At 41.4% G+C, this 20,808-nt stretch overlaps 1 protein-coding gene across 2 annotated transcripts in view; it reads left to right on the forward strand.

Moving 5' to 3' along the window:
- The window catches only part of htr4 (5-hydroxytryptamine receptor 4), a 189,614-nt gene that overhangs the window by 65,252 nt on the left and 103,554 nt on the right, over positions 1 to 20,808 (forward strand). The gene's annotated exons all lie outside the window — the stretch shown is intronic.

The following is a 20,808-nucleotide window of genomic DNA, read 5'->3' on the forward strand; positions in this document are numbered from 1 at the left end:
GTTTCTAAGATTTCAAATCAATCCAATTAGAACATAATCAGCTAATTGATGTTAATTATAAGTCATGATGCACTCCACCTGCATCACTTTCCTCATTATCTGTGCAGTAAATGCTGAACAGTTCATCTTCCACTGATGAATTAGTCCACATACACTACATGACTGTGTCCTCACCCTGGAAAAGAAGGCATATAGCTGTAAAAACATGATAATGCAAAGAGATTTACGTTGTATTATTTCATCTGAAAGAGCAGGATGCAACACTTTGAACACTCTGCAGATCTAAACATATCATCCTAATTAAAAGACATTGTTCTGTGAGGCAGGAGAAGAGCAGGTCCTTTCTTCTTTTACTTACCAGGCAGTGCTTCATCTGCTTAAATGAACCATTTCCCCTGATGTTAACAGCATGTCTGCAGTCTGTGTTCCTGCATCCCACCGCAGTATTTTTGGGTTTGTACCATCGGATCAGCTCAGTGACCTTAACTTGCACTGATGCTGGAAGGTATTTTCCTGAATTATGTTCATCTGCAGATGGGCGACAGATAAAAAGGAATAAAGCAACACATTGTGTCTCTTTGAGGTGCATTTTTAAGGCTCGAGAACATCTTCAATGCTTCATACTGTACAGTAGAAGATGCACATCTGTGGAGGATTTTCCCTCATTTTGATTTTTACGATAAAAGCTGTGAAACCACATTCCTCTTCAGAATCAAATACCCATTATTCTTCTACCTATTGACCACTTATGGTCTGTATTTATTACATTCTCTATGAACGGATGCACAGAGTTTTCAGATCTTTTCAGGATTTACAGAATTTCATGTTTCAGACTAATCTTAAAAGATTATTCTATGTTTTTAACCGTCTACAAGCCATCAAAACACAAACTTTATTTCAAGTAAAAGACTTTACTAAGTATCCAGACTGACTGGCTGTAAAAACACCCCCCACAGAATGATGTATGGGGTTACCTGCGATATGTTTGACCACATTTATGTGTGTGGAGGAAACAAGACACCGAGCAGCACTTCATTAGGACCATTCCTAGTGTCAAATTGGTCAATCTGTGTTTCATCCAACCTGAGGACCTTTTGGCAAACTCCCAGCAGCTTGTCATATCCCTTTGGGTGAAAAATGGCTGCTCTGTCACCACTTGTTGAGGTTGCTTTACTCAGAGGAGGGGGACACAGCTGTGAGAAAAATATAAACCATTATTCCAGGTCAAACCCAGTAGACATATCAGACAGATGACAAGCAAAGACATAAAAAAAAGGCTGTGCTTAGTCTCAAATCCTAAAAACACTGGTGGAAGGAAAGCCAGAGGACAGATGAACACCAAATTCAACTGGAATGCTTGACTTCATTGAGTACAAAGATAATCCGGTGAAGGACAAAGAAAACCACAGAATTACACATGAAAGGCATCAACTAATAGACTAAAAGGCTTGGTTTCCTGTAAGGTTCTGCCATTTTACAGTTATATTTCCCACGTTGGTTTCTTCTCAGAACAGGACCCTTCATCCCAGATTTCTCACATTTGCTGACCTTCTGTTGAATGAACTTCTTCCATTTTTGGAACATGGCATCAGTTTCAGGAGAGTAAAAGTCTCAAACTACGGATTTTGCTGCTGCAGTATGTATTGTTCCAGAAAAACTGAACTGGCATCAGTGGTTCCTGCCTCAGGGAGGCTCTCAGTATCTGGCTCAGCTGAGGAAACAATGGGCATTGTGGGCTTTCTGCAGCTCCACTGTCTGCCTCTGTAGCTGTCTCAGCCTCAGGCTTGTTTGCTGGATTAAAACACGGGAACTCTTGGGTGGTCCTTTGTTGTTGCTTTGGATTGTAAAAAAGAGACATTTTAGGGTTGTTTTTTTTTTTGCTTGGTTAGCTTTCTGCAGCCCGGAGGGTTGGCAGGAGATAATCGTTTTTTATACATCATCTTTGTGAAGGCGTAGTGGGATGATGTTCTCTGACAGCTGACTTCGACTCTCAGAATGACAATAAAAGGAAAAGATGTGCAGAATGAACGAGATAAAAGGACTATATTTCAATAATGGTAAAAGAAGAGTGAAGAGTGTCATTAAATACTTTGAACAACAGTCGAACCCTAATTTTATGATGTATTTTTGTTTAGTTTACTTTGATCCTCATCTATAGAAGAGCACAAACATCTCCCAACACATTTATTACGTATATCAGTAGGGCTGGGTACCGAACTTCAGTTCTTTTAAGGCACTGACTGAAATGCTTCGAGTATCAAAACACGCTTCGTCTTTCGGTGCCAAGTTTCGGTCCCTAGAGATTAATCAAGTGATCGATAACTGATGGAGCTGCCCTCGATTGGCCGTATTAACGTTACACTTTGATGCAGGAAACCGTGGTTACGCCCACAGACGGGTTCACCTGCATCTGCGTTGGGAACTGTAGGCGTGTGTAGAACCGGTTAAACGATGCCACGAGGTCTGAAGCGAGGCTCCATTTCACCAAGACTGATGCCAACATCTGCCAAAAAGTCACCGCTGCTGAGGCAGCAACACGACTGATTTAATGAGTTATTTGACCTGCACAAAGTCAGTTTAAGAGCAGAAAGTTGCTCCGTGTTTGACTGGAAAAAGGTCGGACCGCAGCCATCCTCCTCTCAGCATTATCAATAGCAATACTGAGCTGACAAATAAAACTGAAGCTTTGTACTGTTGTGTCTTTTGTTAGAATTGATATTATAAGATTGGTATCAGAAAAGTATCAGGAACCGGAATCGAAGTGGGATTATAACAGGTAACGTTCAGCGAAATCCGGCAGTAATCTCAATGTTACTGCAGCTTAATATGAGCAGAAAGCAGACATGTTGATGTTTCTGAAGGAAAACTGCTGAGAGAAAAGTATCCTCAGTGTGTGGGATGGTGTTAGACACCAACCTGGCAACCTGTTTGCAGCTGTTTTACACTGGAAATGATTTGTTGTTAGTTATTTCTGTAAAAAAACTGCTTGGAGTGGAAAAATACTGAGCTGACAAATAAAACTGAAGGTTTGTACTGTTGTGTCTAATGTAATTTCCTTTTTGTTAGAATTGATATTATAAGATTGGTATAGAAAAAAGTATCGTTCAGGAACCGGAATCGAAGTAAAGGTATCGATAGCGGCATCGGTATCGGTATAAGTATCGAAGCGAAGGTATCGGTATCGTCATCGGTATCAGTATCGTCATCGGTATCAGTATCGGTATCGGTATCGGTATCGGCATCGGTATCAGTATCGGTATCGGTATCAGTATCGGTATCGGTATCGAAAACCTTTGATTGATACCCAGCCCTATATATCAGTGATAATAGTAATTGTTAGAGGGGGTGTGCTTTGGGGAATTTTTACAACTGGCCAGTCAATGTGTTATTTTAAGTGTTGTGACCCAGTTTTGTACCGTGACATTATGAATGGGATCCAGATCTAGATTGATGGCTGCCTCCAGCAGCCTGGAGACGAACTTAATGGCATCAGCAGGTGTGATTTATGCGTTCTCTCACCTTGGCCCACGCAGTACACTGCAGACACACATCTTAGTGTCACATATGCATGTTTGTTTTGTCCATGACGGATTCTAATTTGAGGCGATAGACACATTCATGCCTGAAGCTGAGAAACTGTAAGGAAAGATTCTCCATGCTTATGTTAACTGGTTTCTGAGTTACAGCTTTTAACTTCAGCTAAACCTGTGCTAAACTCAGTCAAAATGTGCACAACAGGACATGATTCGTAGGGAAACTGAGCGGGACTTCAGGTGTCTGCAGTTCTGATGTGGCTCATGCTGCTTGAAGCTCGTTATTTATCACCAGAACTGCTCCGTCTGAGCTCTCATTAAAATGCAAAAAGCTTAAAGAGTCAAATCTTTTATGCATGCATGTTAAAATAGTTCAGACTTGCATTCCTCCTACCAGAGTATCTGCACTTTCAATTCCTCCATTAAAGGATTGGGAATGTTTTACAACCCATCAGGCATTGTCTGAATTTGCTGATCTATGAATTTGGCAACACTGCAGCTCGTTAACAATTAGTTTGGACTCTTGCTTATGATCACAATCACTGGTAATCACACCTTTAATTCGCAGGTACACTTCACCACATGTATAGTTGTGATTTAAATGATATAACACTGCTGAGTGTGTGAAATGTACACTGATGATCTAGAAGTTGGTTGAATTTAAATTTCCATGAATTTCCATGATATATTTTTAGTAATCTCATATTTATTCAGATTTTAGTTAAAGTGAATTAAACTGTTTTTATCCCTAACTGTGTAAAGGTTATTTACACAAAACCAAATTAAGCTCAGGTGCTTCAGGTGTCAGTGGTGATTTTCTGTGGAAAAGATGAGAATTTGTCTCTTTTTTTTTCCCGCCAACAATGGAAAAAAACAGCTGATGGACAGAAAAAGAACATTTTTCATGTCACTTCCAAAGCCTTGCAGGGTATAAATGCCATAACTATAACATGAACAAGCATTAAAGAAGCAGCACTCTGGGCCCACAGCTCATAAAAGTTTAATTTGGATATGCATATTTGGATTTTCTGGTGCATATGTACAGTTGTGGGATTTGGATTGAAAAAAAACAACAATCCTGAATATAGGTGTGTTCTCCTGGCTGTGCTTCGCCTCTGCAGGAGCAGGTTGTTGCACTGGCAGCAGAGAAGCCAAGGAATTTCTGTGTGGCCCCACCATGACCTTTACTTTTCCTCTGACCTGCATAGAAAGACTGAGCTGTGTTGTGTTACGCTGTCATGTATTATGCAACAGATCGCTGCTGACTGGGACTGTTCACCCTCAGCTGCACTGCTGCAGCTCACCAGCCTCTCACTGACCACTGAAACACACTCTGGTTACCATTAAAACCCCCGATTATACAGCTGTCAGCCTGGCTGTCGTAAGCTAGTCTTTTTTAAGTTTTGCATCAAAGCTTCTGTGTTTCAGGGCCACAGCAAGTTATATCTGCGGCTGCTTGGTCTGAGCGTGAGATCTAAAAAGAACTTTTCCAGTTTCCAGGCAAAGCGGCTGCTGTTGTGCTCATACTGGCTGTTTGAAATGAGTAATGAGAAGTAAATGTGTTACATAAAGTAAGGTCAGCATCAAAAAGCCAGACTGCAACACTAAATAATATTGCATTTGCTGCAGAAAGGTTTCTCAGCTGTTTATTTTGCTGAGATCTGCTCTGCTGATGCTTACCGCTCACATAAGATCACATCATCGACCTCCACAGCATCTTATTTATGTTTCCCTTTTGCACAATGAACTTTTCCCTAAAATGTTGCATTTCATTTCTATCTTGTGACGAGACGTTTTAAGTAACAAAATTCAGGATTGTTCTTATTTTAGACCAAAAAAAAACACAAATATAAGAATAAAAAAGATGGAAACCAGCAGCAAGGCAACTGAATTTGTTGCTGAACTTCATGTCTGCTCTATAGACAGTAAATAGAAATTATCTTTAGTCTCCTCAGGTTTCATTATGTTATGTTTATGCATTTAGCAGATGCTTTTATCCAAAGTGACTTACAGATAGGGTGAGGGGGTCTTACCTAAGGACCAGTACCTTTCATGCAGGGGATTTGAACCCAGATCTCCCACATGAAAGGTGGGAATCATACCACTAAACTATCCAGTCCCTGGATTAAGACATTACAGTAAAATTTGAGCTTTATTTACTAGGTTTGACATGCAAAAGTTCATTTAAAATGATATTTTGGGGGCCGTGATTACAGCTTTATTCCTACTGAAAAAAATCTCTTGCAGATTTAGAGGTTGAGAGATTTGGAACTCAACCATACTTCTCAACGTTAGACTCAGGTCTATTAATTTAAGTCCATCAAGTATCGATCCGAGCTGCCATTGGTTAAGAGGCGGGGTGCAAACCGGACAGATTGGCAGTCTGACACAGAGACAAACATTCAGACTCACTGTAGAATCACAAATGAACCTAACGTGCATGGATTTGGACTGTTAGAGGAAGCTGGGCTGTGAGGAGGCAGTTCTCATCAGCACACCACCGTGCACACCACCGTGCACACCACCGTGCACACATACTAAAATTGGTCTTGACTCAGTCTTGCACTCAGTCCCATTCAGTTTGTCTTACAGAGAGGCTTGTGCAGAAAATCTTGCAGCTTCTCTCGTTGATGTTTCTGAAAGCATGAATAAAAGGCGACGCCAGCAGCAGGAATCAATCAGCAAATGCCTGCACTTCCCTGGACCTTTGTCCAGGTCTTTAAAAACAGGACGTATCCCAGTTGGCTATCTTTAACCAACACCTAATATGTCACATGTCAACACATCCTGCAATGTAATAGCTCATGTTGGGGACTTCTGCGACCACAGAGTGCGATCATCCCCGAACAGGCAGCTGCGTTCGAGCAATAAGTCAATTTGATGCAGTCAGTGAGACTAAGAGCGATCAGATAGCAGCAAGCTTCTCTTTCCTCTCCACGAATCGGGTTTCTCTCCTGATCTGCTGTTTGCTTTGCCTCTCTGCCCTCTGCAACACCTCAGGTGTGCTGTGACAGATCCGGTTTTCTGGCTGGTTGCTCTTAACAGGAAAGTTTGGCCTTAAACAGCATGAAAAACCGAGCACAAAGCTGGAGAGAGTGCATATTATCTCAGCCAGCTGTGTTGTTACAGTACATCTAGAAGCCTGTAGCATCTTTTGGATATGCTCAGGGCGCCCTTCGGTGCATGCCTTGTTGTTTTTCTGCAGTTCACTCCCCAGGTTGGGACTGTAGTGCATGAGCACATCTTCAGCCCCTCCTTCAACTCGCTCCATCTCCTTTTCATCTCATCCTTGTCACCGGTCATCTACGCCGGGCCTTCAGGTCACCATGGTGTCCTAATATAAATGGATAAAGTCATGATAGATACCTGCTAACAGTATAATTCATAGGAGGATATTTTAAGAATGTAAAAGTACCTGAGAAATAGGAATATTTTCACCATAGCTTAGTGACTCCAGTGTTGACCTTTCCAGAAACACGACTTTGTGAATCCAGTGCAAATGTCTTAACATCTGGTTTAAATTCTATGTATTTTCAGGCCTCTGTTCACCATCTATCACCTCTGGCCACCTGTAGATACTTTTAGCATCTCATTTCTTTGCTTGTTTCCTCACCACACAGTCTATTTAACTGTATTTCAATCAACTGAAACCATATTTGTGCTGTTCGGCGGCTGTGTTTCATTCTGTGGACTTGGCAGGCAACAGTGTGCGCCATCATTTTCTTTCACTGACAGAATTATTCATTCAGCAGCAGCTTACATGATCTCAATATGAAATCCTTTATGAGTGTGAGCACGCACTGAAAGTATGAAAAACAAACAGGATGCAGTGGCTTCCATTCAGCCGAGGCTGGATCATATCAGTGAAGTGTAGCGTTCTAACAGGCCTGTCAAACTCTGCAGTGATGAAACTGAAATCTGTCAGGCCTCTAAGTAGAGAGGAGCCTGCAGAGAGTGTGCAAATATCTGCTGGACTGAGCGCTTCATCAGTGTTTCCAGCTGCTTTGTGTTCATGCCTGACATGGTGATTTATCCCACCTGTCACTGAACTTTTAGGCACATGATCTCTCTCCACCAGCTTTTTCATTCACACTGAAAACAAGGTCAAGTCCTTCCAGTTTCTGAGGGGAAATTTCAGATGATCCAGAACTATTTTGCCACTTTTTTCTTTCAAAGCAACGAGCTGCCAGTACCTAACATGCAGGAGAACGCTCTCAGTTTGGAGAAACATGACTCTGATGAGGATGATAAAGATGACAAAGACTCAAACCCCATAAAGTTCATATTGATTTGAGCAAACTCTACATAAAGTGAAGTTTTACAGTAAAAGTCTCTTTTTTCTTGCTGTGTGGCACACTTTAAGCACAATGGCTGCTCATTATATCATCCCACTGATCAGCTGTGACAGCATTTATCAGCTGGAAATACATAAAAACGTACCGTCTTCTCAATCTTTGCAACATTAACACCCTAAAATAAGTTTTCCAAGTAGCCTGACAGCTCCTGAGAGGCAGAGATTATCAGCCGGAGCATGTTTCACCACCTTTCCTGTGATAATAACAGTTTGCTTGAGAAAATAGACACAAAGAGATGATGCAAAAGTGAGGTGCTGTGAAATTCACTTCCTGTAGTGCCTGCTCAAAATGCCATGAAATCTTTTAGGGTCTGTGTTGTTTTAGATGTAGAAAAGGCTCTTTTCTGTGATAGCTGAGCTTTACTGTCAGGATTGACCTCCATTCTGACGTCTTCTGACTAATCTGAAGTTGACACAACCACAACAGGAAAAATAAAATGCCTATCGCTGGTCAGTGGTTCTCGTGACTTCAGCGTCTCAGAAGATTAACACGTGATAAACTACATAGAAGTTGAGAGCATTGCTGCTGTATCTTATCTTCCATCTTTGCAGGAGAACCTCAGCAGCTTGTTGCAGGCGTTGTGAAAGGAAACCTGAGAATCTTCCACTGAAACAAATGTCACGTTTTAACCTGAAATGCAGAGACTCTGAGCTGTTTCCACTCAGAGATCCGTTCTGATGCAGAAAGGCTTCCATCTTTGCAGTATTGGTCTCTACTCAGAGGACAGCAGTTCAGATCTTATTGTACCCCTGGAGGAGGAATCATGGCTGCTCACTTTGTGCTTTAAGTCAACAGTGTCTCCTCACGGCCAATCAAAGCTGCTTCTCCCTGCAGAAGGGAGAAAACCAGGAGCTGATAACGGTGGAGGGAATTTAGCACTCGCACAAAACCAAACATGGACACGAGTACATGCATCTGTGTTTGTGCATGTAAGCCAGTGAGCATTTAAGGCCTATCAATTCAATTCAATTCAATTTTATTTATATAGCGCCAGATTACAACAATTCATCTCAAGGCACTTAAGTAATAAAGTCCAATTCAAGCCAATTGGCTATCGTGTGCAGATAAAAATAAAAACTATTTGGAAATACAGAATTCATGCAGAGCAGAAAGAAAAAACACATTTTGAGATATTTAATCGCTCCATTTCTTTAGATGTTTGCTAAGATAAAGACTTCGATTTATTTTTCTTCATGCAGCGGTGAATAAAACAACTGAATATAGCTAAAAATGAGGTGATCCATTAAAAAGAGGCTGATTTGTCCCAAATTTAGCGTGATGACACTGTTCCATGATACCTGGCTGCTGCAAATGCACACAAATTTAGTCAAAACTTTCATTTATAGCTGACAAACCACTCATTTTATCCCACAGAATCCTCATTTTATCCCACTGTCACAGAATGTGTTGGTCATTAGCTTTTTCAGGATGAGTAATGGAAAAGGTTCGCCTCACTGTAACCCGCCAACCTGCATCGATCTCAGCAGACACTGCAGCTGCTCCTGTTGATGAACTATCAACAAGCTTTCGCTTCACCAATTTGGTGGCTGCGTTTTTTCATCCGAGGGCTTATGTTCCACCTCGACTCGCTGTAGAAAATCTTTAGCTCTTATGTGGCTAAAGCATGCTGCCAGTTGACCGGTTTGCTCAGGAATCCTCTTCCTGTTTACTGCTTTGGAGCATTTCAGCAAACATTCCCCAAAGTTCAAAAAGACTGAATTATGCTTCCTCCCTTGATTATTATAATTAGAATATGGAGCTTTTAGCTTCAGCTCAGCCTCATAAGTCGATTTATAATTGTGAATAATTCCTACAGTGTTTGGGATTTTCCATAATGACAAAGTGTAAAAAGAAGCCATTAAATGTCTCTGAATTAACATAAAAGCTTTGCATTTAACAACATGCATTTTCAGCCAGATCATGTGCATCATTTTTATCCATTTGGACCTTAAACTCGGTAGAGATTATAAATGTTTTAAATGTAATGTGAAGGTGAAGAAGAGGGTTTCGCTTATTTAAACTCCATAGCTTTAAATGATGAATAGAAATAACAGAGGAGGTTTTTGTGATGCTTGGCTGCTCTGAATTTACCAAACACTCACTCAGGTTTGCATTTTGTATATTTAATTCTCCTTTTATCCCTTTATCATAAAACAAAAGACATGGTTTTCATCTTCCTCACCCTAAACTGAGACATCGCATTCAGAAGCTCAAGTTTATACAAATAATTTCCATCCATGCATTTGTCTGCCTCCCAATAATCTCCCAGCCAGCGTGTAAACTGTTGCAGTATATTTATACAGTTCAGCTGGACTGTAAAAGGTGGCGAAACATTGTCCTGGTGTGTTGTTCCAGCAGCAGAACGCCTTCAGTTTGGACTTTAGTTACCCATTCAGACTATTGGACTGCAGGAGGTTCTCTGTGTGAAATGTCCTCTTAAAACTGGTAAAACTAACAGGATGCAGAGGTACTCTTGTCAGTCCTTCAGAAGGCAGCATATAGTACATATAATAAGGCTTCTAACTCCTCATAATGATGGGTTTTTATTATTAGTTGCCCTATAACAGGGGTCGGGAACCTATGGCTCGCGAGCCAGGTGTGGCTCTTTTGATGATTGCATCTGGCTCGCAGATAAAACTAAATATTCTCACTTCTTTTAATCCATCCATCGATTTTTCATGTCCTGTTCAGGGCTGCAGGAGCAATTGTCCATTATTTTAATTGGATGATACTGGACTACGTTGGCCGTTGCAGCGTAAAACAGGTAAACGCCCCCTTTTGAATCAGTCTGCTCGGTCATTAGCTCAAAGCTAACCCTTCGACGAAGAAGATGGCGAAAAGAAAAAAAGAGTATCGTACATTTCAGGCCGAATGGACTGAAGAATTCGCCTTTGTGGAGAGAGCAAATTCTGCGGTGTGTCTAATTTGCAAAGACAAAATTACATCGATGAAACGGTCTAATGTAAAGCGGCACTTCGACACGCGCCATGCTACCTTTGCATCAAAATACCCGGCAGGAGACAGCAGAAAGAAAGCGAGCCAAGAGCTACTGAGCAGGGTACAAGCTAGAGCTACTGAGCAGGGTACAAGCTAGAGCTACTGAGCAGGGTACAAGCTAGAGCTACTGAGCAGGGTACAAGCTAGAGCTACTGAGCAGGGTACAAGCTAGAGCTACTGAGCAGGGTACAAGCTAGAGCTACTGAGCAGGGTACAAGCTAGAGCTACAGAGCAGGGTACAAGCTAGAGCTACTGAGCAGGGTACAAGCTAGAGCTACTGAGCAGGGTACAAGCTAGAGCTACTGAGCAGGGTACAAGCTAGAGCTACTGAGCAGGGTACAAGCTAGAGCTACAGAGCAGGGTACAAGCTAGAGCTACTGAGCAGGGTACAAGCTAGAGCTACTGAGCAGGGTACAAGCTAGAGCTACTGAGCAGGGTACAAGCTAGAGCTACAGAGCAGGGTACAAGCTAGAGCTACTGAGCAGGGTACAAGCTAGAGCTACTGAGCAGGGTACAAGCCAGAGCTACTGAGCAGGGTACAAGCCAGAGCTACTGAGCAGGGTACAAGCCAGAGCTACTGAGCAGGGTACAAGCTAGAGCTACTGAGCAGGGTACAAGCTAGAGCTACAGAGCAGGGTACAAGCTAGAGCTACTGAGCAGGGTACAAGCTAGAGCTACTGAGCAGGGTACAAGCAGCCAGCAGCAACCCGGCAAGGTGGCTATAATTCTGCTAGCTTTGCTGGATCTTTAGCAATAGTGAGGAACGGAAAACCATTCACAGATGGCGAGTATGCTAATAAATAATATGCTAATATATGCTAATATAATATGCTAATGAATTCAGAGGCTTATTATACTGACATTTAGTTGAATTTACTTTTAAAATATATTATATGGCTCTCATTGAAATAAATTTCCAAATTTTTTGCTTTCATGGCTCTCTTAGTCAAAAAGGTTCCCGACCCCTGATATAGTACATACAATAAGGCTTCTAACTGCTCATAATGATGTTCACATCTCTGTTACATGTACAGTTAAACACTGAAAGGTCAAAGTGCGATGTTTCGCTGCAGAGTTTTAGTGCTGACCTCTTTGGATGGCTGTGGAGGTGGATGGCGCTCAAACTTTCTGTCATTTTTGATCTGAAATGTTCTGAAAGGAGGCTATTTATCTGACAGACATGGCAGACGTGTTCAGGCTCAAATCTTCTCTAATTACTCGCAGATAAACCAGAGAGAGAAATGGAAATCAGCAGCGTCAGATGTGCTGAATGACACATTCACGTTAGCATTTCAGAAACTCGCCTCTAATGCTTCATAAATCTGTCACAACCTAATGAGCTCTTGGCTGGAATGAGCTTTATTTAACAGTCTCAAACACTCTCTTCCTTGTCAGCAATTTCCTGCAGCGGTATTACTCTGGAAAGCGATTGTGATACTGTTTACAAGGCTGTGCAATGAAATATTTGTGAATGCAGAGCAGTGTTTCCTCTCATCCTCCCATTCATAAGAAGGAACTCCTAATCCTCCATCACACGAAACCGTAGACGGGCGCCATAGTTTATTAAAAAATATATTGTCTGATTTATTAAAACACTTGAAAAGTTTGTAATCAGTCACTTTGGTCTGAAAATAATGCTTTTATGCTCTCATTATTCACATGTTTTCTTAGATTAACTTGAAGATAGCCTGGAAATTACTGCCTTCTGCCCACAGTGTAGATCAATAGATTATCAGAGAGGGAATTTTAGAGGTTAAAGCTAAATACTTTCATGTAGTCATATGATTATTTTTTCCTGAAGATGGGAGTTTTTGTAGCTAAAATGTATGTATATCCGGACATAAGTTAGATTTAGTGGGTTTACATGATGAGATTAACTGGATTACAGCTACAGTTGGGTTCTGCTCCTTATCTGAGGGTAATTATCCTTGGATATATGGCGGTGAATGAATGGAATCACTGGCACAAAGCATGTCATACCCCGGTACCATAGGTGGCGCTGTCCCCATTTCAGCTATCGCTAATAGAGCCACTTCCTGTTGACGTCTTCACCACCAACAACAACAAACTCATAGTTTGGGCTGTCATAGTTAATGCGTTAATCGCAAAGGGATTAATTAATCGTGATCTTAGCAATTAGCTTAATAAATAGGAGACAAGTCACTAAGAGTTCAGAGATCTGAATGTGATGTGTCTGATGACTGCAGTTTTTCATGAATTTAACTGTCATTAGGCCCAGTTCTATTTGTTGTCTACTACCTCTTTAGTTTTAAGACCATTGTTGTGGCATTTTATGTGCTGTTTTTTATATAGACATGTCAACTGGGTCTACAATGCACTTTTCTATTTGAAATAAAAGATAAAAGACATTTTTTCTTTGTGTTTATTTGATTCTAACTATATTTTTAATATAGCGATTAATCGCGAGTTAACTATGGAACAGGGTGCGATTAATCGCGATTAAAAAAAAGCCCTAATTTTAACACATTACTGAATGTCCAGGCTGTACATGGAATATTATTGTTAATGATAATAATAGTAATTCTAATAATAATTCTGGCACAGAAACAGTGGTTTCACAAGTGCTTCACCCCCAAGGAGCCTGAATAGAGTAAAAGAGGTTTGGAAAATGAGTGTTTATGAGTTTATAAAGGCCAAAAAGTCTGTTTGGAGGATCTGACAGTGGGTTAGAATCCTTTCCCATTACAATTCTGGCACAGAGGGTGTCTGGAAGCTGCACCCTGGATAGGTCACCACTTCATCACAGGGCGAGCTTAATATTGTTTAACATCCTTTATTATGCACACATGTATGAAATCAGTTCATTTAAATCCTCCATATAACTCCACCAGTATCCCATGGTTTAATAATTATAATTCTTAAGTTATACTTTGACTCCCTTTTACTAAAAGCACCTTGCCTGTGCCTGATTTTCTAAATCTGAAAGGCAAATGAAGCCGGTTTTGTTGCTGGAGGAACACTAAGGTCACTGACCCGAAATTAAGGCAAATTTTTTCAAGGCAGACATTCGCTGAAGGCGACCATAGTAATGAAGGCTGCTGTCCTTTCGCTGACAGACCGTCGAATCCCCTGAAGTGTCCTTAAGCTGGAAACTGAGCGCCTGCTTTACACTATTCTTAAATAATGCGATCTGATGATAAAACATGAAGCTGACATTAAATAAAAACATTTTATCACAGCATATGGACACAGGTTGTGCTATTAAGTGATGTGCTTCAGTGGGTTTGTGTGTTTTGAGAGGAGCTGGTCACCTGTGAAGCCAGAAGATTTTAATGTGATATTATGACAAGGTCAGTTTTTAAAGGAGAAAACGGCTCATAAATGGTGATATTGAGGTAAAAACAGACCTTTTTATGCTGTGATCTCATCCCTCTCCTTGTTTCAGTCTTTTTAACCAAAGAAAGTGGCCGGGACTGCTTTCAGAAGAGCTTATCAGCAGAAAATAATGTCACAGAATGAATATTTTCTGTATATACATGATATAAACTGACTGTTTATATCATGCATCACATAGCAAATCCCTTCGTACAGTTGCAGTTATTTTCCAGGCAGATTTGCAAATTCAGATGCTTGATGTTCTGGTGTTTTCATGAATATTTAGAATTTGAGGCAGATATCAGTTATTACTGATCGATTAGTTAAACCTACAGGCTGTGTCCCACCTGAAATACCCCCCCCCCTTAATTTGAGACACAGATGTCTGTAAATATATTCGCAGCCCAACTTTTAGAGGTGATTTTAAAGTTATTTGTGCATTCAGAAGCATGATAGTGGAGGTAATTTTTTTACTAAAACAAGGTCCTAATGAGAAAGAAATGAATCACATTAAGATTATATTGATATTATTTGAATAGATATGTCTGGAAATCATTAGTTTAAATTGAATTTTAGTGATATTGAGGTAAAAACAGAGCTTTTTATGCTGTGATCTCATCCCTCTCCATGTTGCAGTCTTTTTAACCAAAGAAAGTGGCCGGGACTGCTTTCAGAACAGCTTATGAGCAGAAAATAATGTCACAGAATGAATATTTTCTGTATATTCATGATATAAACTGACTGTTTATATCATGCATCACATAGCAAATCCCTTCGTACAGTTGCAGTTATTTTCCAGGCAGATTCAGATGCTTGATGTTCTGGTGTTTTCATGAATATTTAGAATTTGAGGCAGATATCAGTTATTACTGATCGATTAGTTAAACCTACAGGCTGTGTCCCACCTGAAACCCCCCCCCCCCCCCCCCCCCCCCTTAATTTGAGACACAGATGTCTGTAAATATATTCGCAGCCCAACTTTTAGAGGTGATTTTAAAGTTATTTGATAGTAGAGGTAATTTATTTTTAATTTTTTTACTAAAACAAGGTCCTAATGAGAAAAAAATAAATCACATTAAGATTATATTGATATTATTTGAATAGATTCGTCTGGAAATCATTAGTTTAAATTGAATTTTAGTTTCTACATCTGTTTTAATTCAGAAAATGCAGTTTATGTAAATTGGATAATTAGTTTGATTATTGGTCATGCATGAATTAGATGAATACAGAAGCTCATTAGGAAGTCCGTTAGTGGAATGAATTTAGGCTTAACCAGACGAGCATGAACTAATGAATGAAACCTAAACATATTGATACAGTGACAAAAATCTATTTTATATCCAAAACAACTCACACTTCCACTTTGTTTCGCTGTGTCTGAATTATTCACAGATGAAAAGCTGTCTTTCTTCACCTCTGCTCATTATAATCAAACATGTCAGCTCTAAATGAGGACGGCTGTTTCTGCCTCCAATTTGCCAGTTTTACCACTTCGGGCTCTGTTTTCCTCACCATGAAGCTTTGAGCCAGCAAAGTGGCATTTTTCTCTGGCATATATGCCCCGGGTTTCTTTCTGGCCTGTGTCTGTTTGACAGCTCCACGGTGGCAGAGTAGGAGGAGCGCTGTCCTGACACCTCGGGCTGCACAGAGGAGCTCTTTTGTCACCTTTTTCCTGCTCAGACCAGATCAAGACGAGCAGTGAGACGTACGGATTGTGTGTGATGTTTATGTATTTAGCAAAGAGACTTACAAATGAAGATATAACAGCTTTATAAAAAGCTAACAATAAGCTACATAGAAGGAACCCAGGAGTCCGACTCTGTCAGAGGGGACAGAGTAGAGATAGGGTGCAGGCATAGAAGGAAGTGCAGAAAGATAAAGTGCAGAGATAGAGGGGGGAGGGAAGTACAAGGTAAGTGCTGGGATAGGAGATGCTCTCTGAAGAGCTGGGTTTTCAGGAGCTTCTTGAAGATAGACAGGGACGCCCCTGTTCTGGTAGCGCTCGGTAGGTCATTCCACCATCGTGGGACGACACATGAACAGAGTTTGGATTGTCTTAGGCGTGGTGTAGGAGCTGCTAGACGACAATCCTGGGACCAACGGAGGGACCCAGTTGGGACAGAAGCCTTTGCAAGAGCATCCAAGTAGATGGGAGCCGCTCCATTAAGCTCTTTGTAGCTAACATCAGGGACTTGAACCTGATGCTAAGGGCAGCCAGAGGAGTGTGAAGTTAGCCGACTGTCACAGAGCACGGAGTGAATAAACTGTGCTGCAGGGGGGCGTGTGGATGAAGTGGTCCCAGTAGAGTGCCTGTGTAGAAATCCCTCCGTTAGCTCTCCTATAGCTGCAAGTAGCCACATAACAGCAGCTATGAGCTAACAGAGCTATAGCACACGTTCATTCATTCATTCTTCTTAAAGTATTGGTGAAATAAAGACAGATAATGCCTTATTTAGAGGCTGCATCCTCTAAGCCCCGTTCACTCCGTTATATGGATCTCCAGTTATCTAAATATCTTCAGAAGGACGCCGACTTTGTTTATGTTTCTGTTTCTGTATTCAGCAGAAGCTTTTATCCAAAGCGACTTACAAATGAAGATATAACAGCTTTATAAGAAGCTAACAATAAGCTACATAGAAGGAACCCAGGAGTCCGACTCTGTCAGAGGGGACAGAGTAGAGATAGGGTGCAGGCATAGAAGGAAGAGCAGAAAGATAAAGTGCAGAGATAGAGGGGGTAGCAGGTGGAAGCAGATCTAGTCGGTTGCAAAACAACAAAACTTAAAGCGCAGGTACTTCGGAGACAGCAAAGAAGATCGACCAACAGTGCAAGAAGCAAACAGGAGGAAACACGAAGACAATAATCTGGTATAAAGGAATCAGTAACTGAAGCCTGGTGTGTGGCAAAGGCAGGAAATGAGCTAACACACAAAGAAAGGAGCAAAAAAAGCAAGATGTCAACTAAAATATAAGACAAATGTCAATCAAACACAGAGCAGGAGCAAAAAAAACAAGAATAAACATAAGTAAAACAAGACTAACTGAACTAAACCAATAACATGACGTTAATCTCAGAAACCGGGCAAAACACAACCGAACCAACGGCCCATGACAGAGGAGCCTGGTATAATTCTTTTAAAACCAACAGGATAACACACTGAATTACTGCCTGTGGGGTGGATCATTCAGGCTCTGCCTCCACCCAACTTAATTTAGGGAGTTTGATTCTGTACCTTCATCAATCTGCTTTGCTCACTCGGTTAATCAGCTCCAAACTGGAGGGAAAAAGTAGAAAATTATTCTTTATTCTTTATTATTTTATTAGATAGTTCCTGATTTAAATAGTAAAACCTAAAACCTGTCAAATTACATGTTATTAAAGTTAAAATTCTTATTAAAAGCAGCTCCATGAATCTCTCCAGTCCGCTTCCTCACTCGTTGGCATTCATCACAGAAAACAGGTAACCTAGCAACAGAGATGGCTCTAACATTTAAATAGTTGCCATGTTATTTATTTAAGTTAGGCAAAAGCACTAATACATGTGTTGATTTACCGTGGCTTTCGGTTTTAAACGATAACCGACCAAATGTGGGCTGTAAAGCAGCTCTGCAGCAGCTCTCATTCAGTTGGTTGTTTAAGCCGGAGGCAGATTTATCAGCTGACTTGGGTGTGTGAAATGATTCATGCTAGTTTGTGTCTTTGTGAGCTTGAATGTGTTTGTGTGCATGTATATCTGTGTAATAATGGTGATTTGTTCCATTAGGGAAGACATTTCCTAACTGAGCAGACAGCAAAGAGGGTTAAAACTTTCCCCCAACACCACATCATGAATATTTGAGCTAAAAAAAACACGTTTTGTCTGAAGATGAATGGTGACGAACTTATCCAAAAGTAGATTTCTTCCATTATGCTGAGCAGATTTGGCTTTTGTGAAATCCACCCCCCGTCGTCTCTCAATGAGCGGGATGAGAAGTTCGTACTTTGTCTGCGTGGCTTCGCAGCGGGGGTCCGTGGTCCCTGTAGGTGGTGTGGGAGCTTTCATTGATTACTGTGACAAAGCTCCACTGCTGCAAGCTGAGAGTACAAGCATCGTGTCTTTGATGTGTGCGCACCCCCAAAAATTCAGTGCATCCCTTCTGGAAGCCTCACGGGCAGTTTGGGAAGCAGCAGAGGAGCCTTCATCCCCTCATCACACTCAAAGGGGAAACAGTGTGCCACTGCAGATAAAAAGATGAGGATTGTTCTTATATTACAGGGGTTGGGAACCTTTTTGACTAAGAGAGCCATGAAAGAAAAAAATTTGGAAATTTATTTCAATGAGAGCCATATAATATATTTTAGTAGCTCTCGGCACGCTTTCTTTCTGCTGCCTCCTGCAAAAAAAGCTAAGATAGCAAAGCTAGCAGAATTATAGTCACCTTGCCGGGTTGCTGCTGGCTGCTTGTACCCTGCTCAGTAGCTCTAGCTTGTACCCTGCTCAGTAGCTCTAGCTTGTACCCTGCTCAGTAGCTCTAGCTTGTACCCTGCTCAGTAGCTCTAGCTTGTACCCTGCTCAGTAGCTCTAGCTTGTACCCTGCTCAGTAGCTCTAGCTTGTACCCTGCTCAGTAGCTCTAGCTTGTACCCTGCTCAGTAGCTCTGGCTTGTACCCTGCTCAGTAGCTCTAGCTTGTACCCTGCTCAGTAGCTCTAGCTTGTACCCTGCTCAGTAGCTCTAGCTTGTACCCTGCTCAGTAGCTCTAGCTTGTACCCTGCTCAGTAGCTCTAGCTTGTACCCTGCTCAGTAGCTCTATCTTGTACCCTGCTCAGTAGCTCTAGCTTGTACCCTGCTCAGTAGCTCTAGCTTGTACCCTGCTCAGTAGCTCTGGCTTGTACCCTGCTCAGTAGCTCTAGCTTGTACCCTGCTCAGTAGCTCTTGGCACGCTTTCTTTCTGCTGTCTCCTGCCGGGTATTTGGATGCAAAGGTAGCATGGCGCGTGTCGAAGTGCCGCTTTACATTCGACCGTTTCATCGATGTAATTTTGTCTTTGCAAATTAGACACACCGCAGAATTTGCTCTCTCCACAAAGGCGAATTCTTCAGTCCATTCGGCCTGAAATGTACGATACTCGTTAGCGATAAGGGTTAGCTTTGAGCTAATGACCGAGCAGACTGATTCAAAAGGGGGCGTTTACCTGTTTTACGCTGCAACGGCCAACGTAGTCCAGTATCATCCAATTAAAATAATGGACAATTGCTCCTGCAGCCCTGAACAGGACATGAAAAATCTATGGATGGATTAAAACAAGTGAGAATATTTAGTTTTATCTGCGATGCAATCATCAAAAGAGCCACACCTGGCTCGCGAGCCATAGGTTCCCGACCCCTGTTATATTAGCACACAGCTTGTGGAGACTTCTGGCTCAAGCTGAGCTTACGATCGTGACATATTTGATCTCTGAAAACATCAGATAGCTACAATCTAATGCTCAGCAGCTCCAGATGTAACAGGATGGCTGATATTCAGCCGTGGAACGACCCATAGGAGTGTCCTCTAAACTCGTACAGGTGACAGGACACATCGAAATGACCATATAGTTGTACAGTATGCTTTGACTGCAGCTTCCTTCCCTCTGGCCTTTCACCCCCCCGCCCCCCATGGCCTGGTTTGACTCCCCCAAACTCTATAACCAGTTCCTCGGTGTTTGAGCTGTTGAGCTGCTGGTTGCTCGTGTTCCTCGCCATGACTCCATGTCGGCTGTGTCATCTGCAGACGTCTGGATGTGACATAATTCAGAGTCTGAGGTGCACAGTCAGAGGGTTTATATGATGGGATTAACTGGATTATAGCTATAGTTGTGGGACAGGAGACATTGGCAACACATTATAAAGGATGCAGTCCAGTCTGAATACTATTCCAGGGAATTTTAGCACTTTAATCTTAGGCCCTGGTCACAATAGATATCATTACTTGTCCTTGTCGATATGCATCGTAGGCCCAAGTTGGCTCTATTATCCACGAATACAAGAATCGTAAAGGCTATTTCCAGGCAAGTTACAAGTAATTTTGTTGCTAAAAATCTAAATTTTAACTGTAAAAAGTCAGTGGGTTTATATGATGGGATTAACTGGATTATAGCTATAGTTGTGGGACAGGAGACATTGGCAACACTCCTATAAACACATTAAAAAGGATGCAGTCCAGTCTGAATACTATTCCAAGGAATTTTAGCACTTTAATCTTAGGCCCTGGTCACAATAGATATCATTACTTGTCCTTGTCGATATGCATCGTAGGCCCAAGTTGGCGATATTATCCATGAATACAAGAATCGTAAAGGATATTTCCAGGCAAGTTACAAGTAATTTTGTTGCTAAAAATCTAAATTTTAACTGTAAAAATCAGTGGGTTTATATGATGAGATTAACTGGATTATAGCTACAGTTGGGTTCTGCTCCTTATCTGAGGTAATTATCCTTGGATATATGGTGGTGAATGAATGGAATCACTGGCACAAAGCATGTCATACCCCGGTACCATAGGTGGCGCTGTATAAACTCAGCAGGTTCTTTAATCCGTGTTTGTGCTACAAACAAAGTCAGAAATC

The sequence above is a fragment of the Leuresthes tenuis genome, unplaced genomic scaffold, assembly GCF_036924035.1.
Source record: "Leuresthes tenuis unplaced genomic scaffold, fLeuTen1.0.hap1 SCAF_11, whole genome shotgun sequence".
Classification (NCBI taxonomy): Eukaryota; Metazoa; Chordata; class Actinopteri; order Atheriniformes; family Atherinopsidae; genus Leuresthes; species Leuresthes tenuis.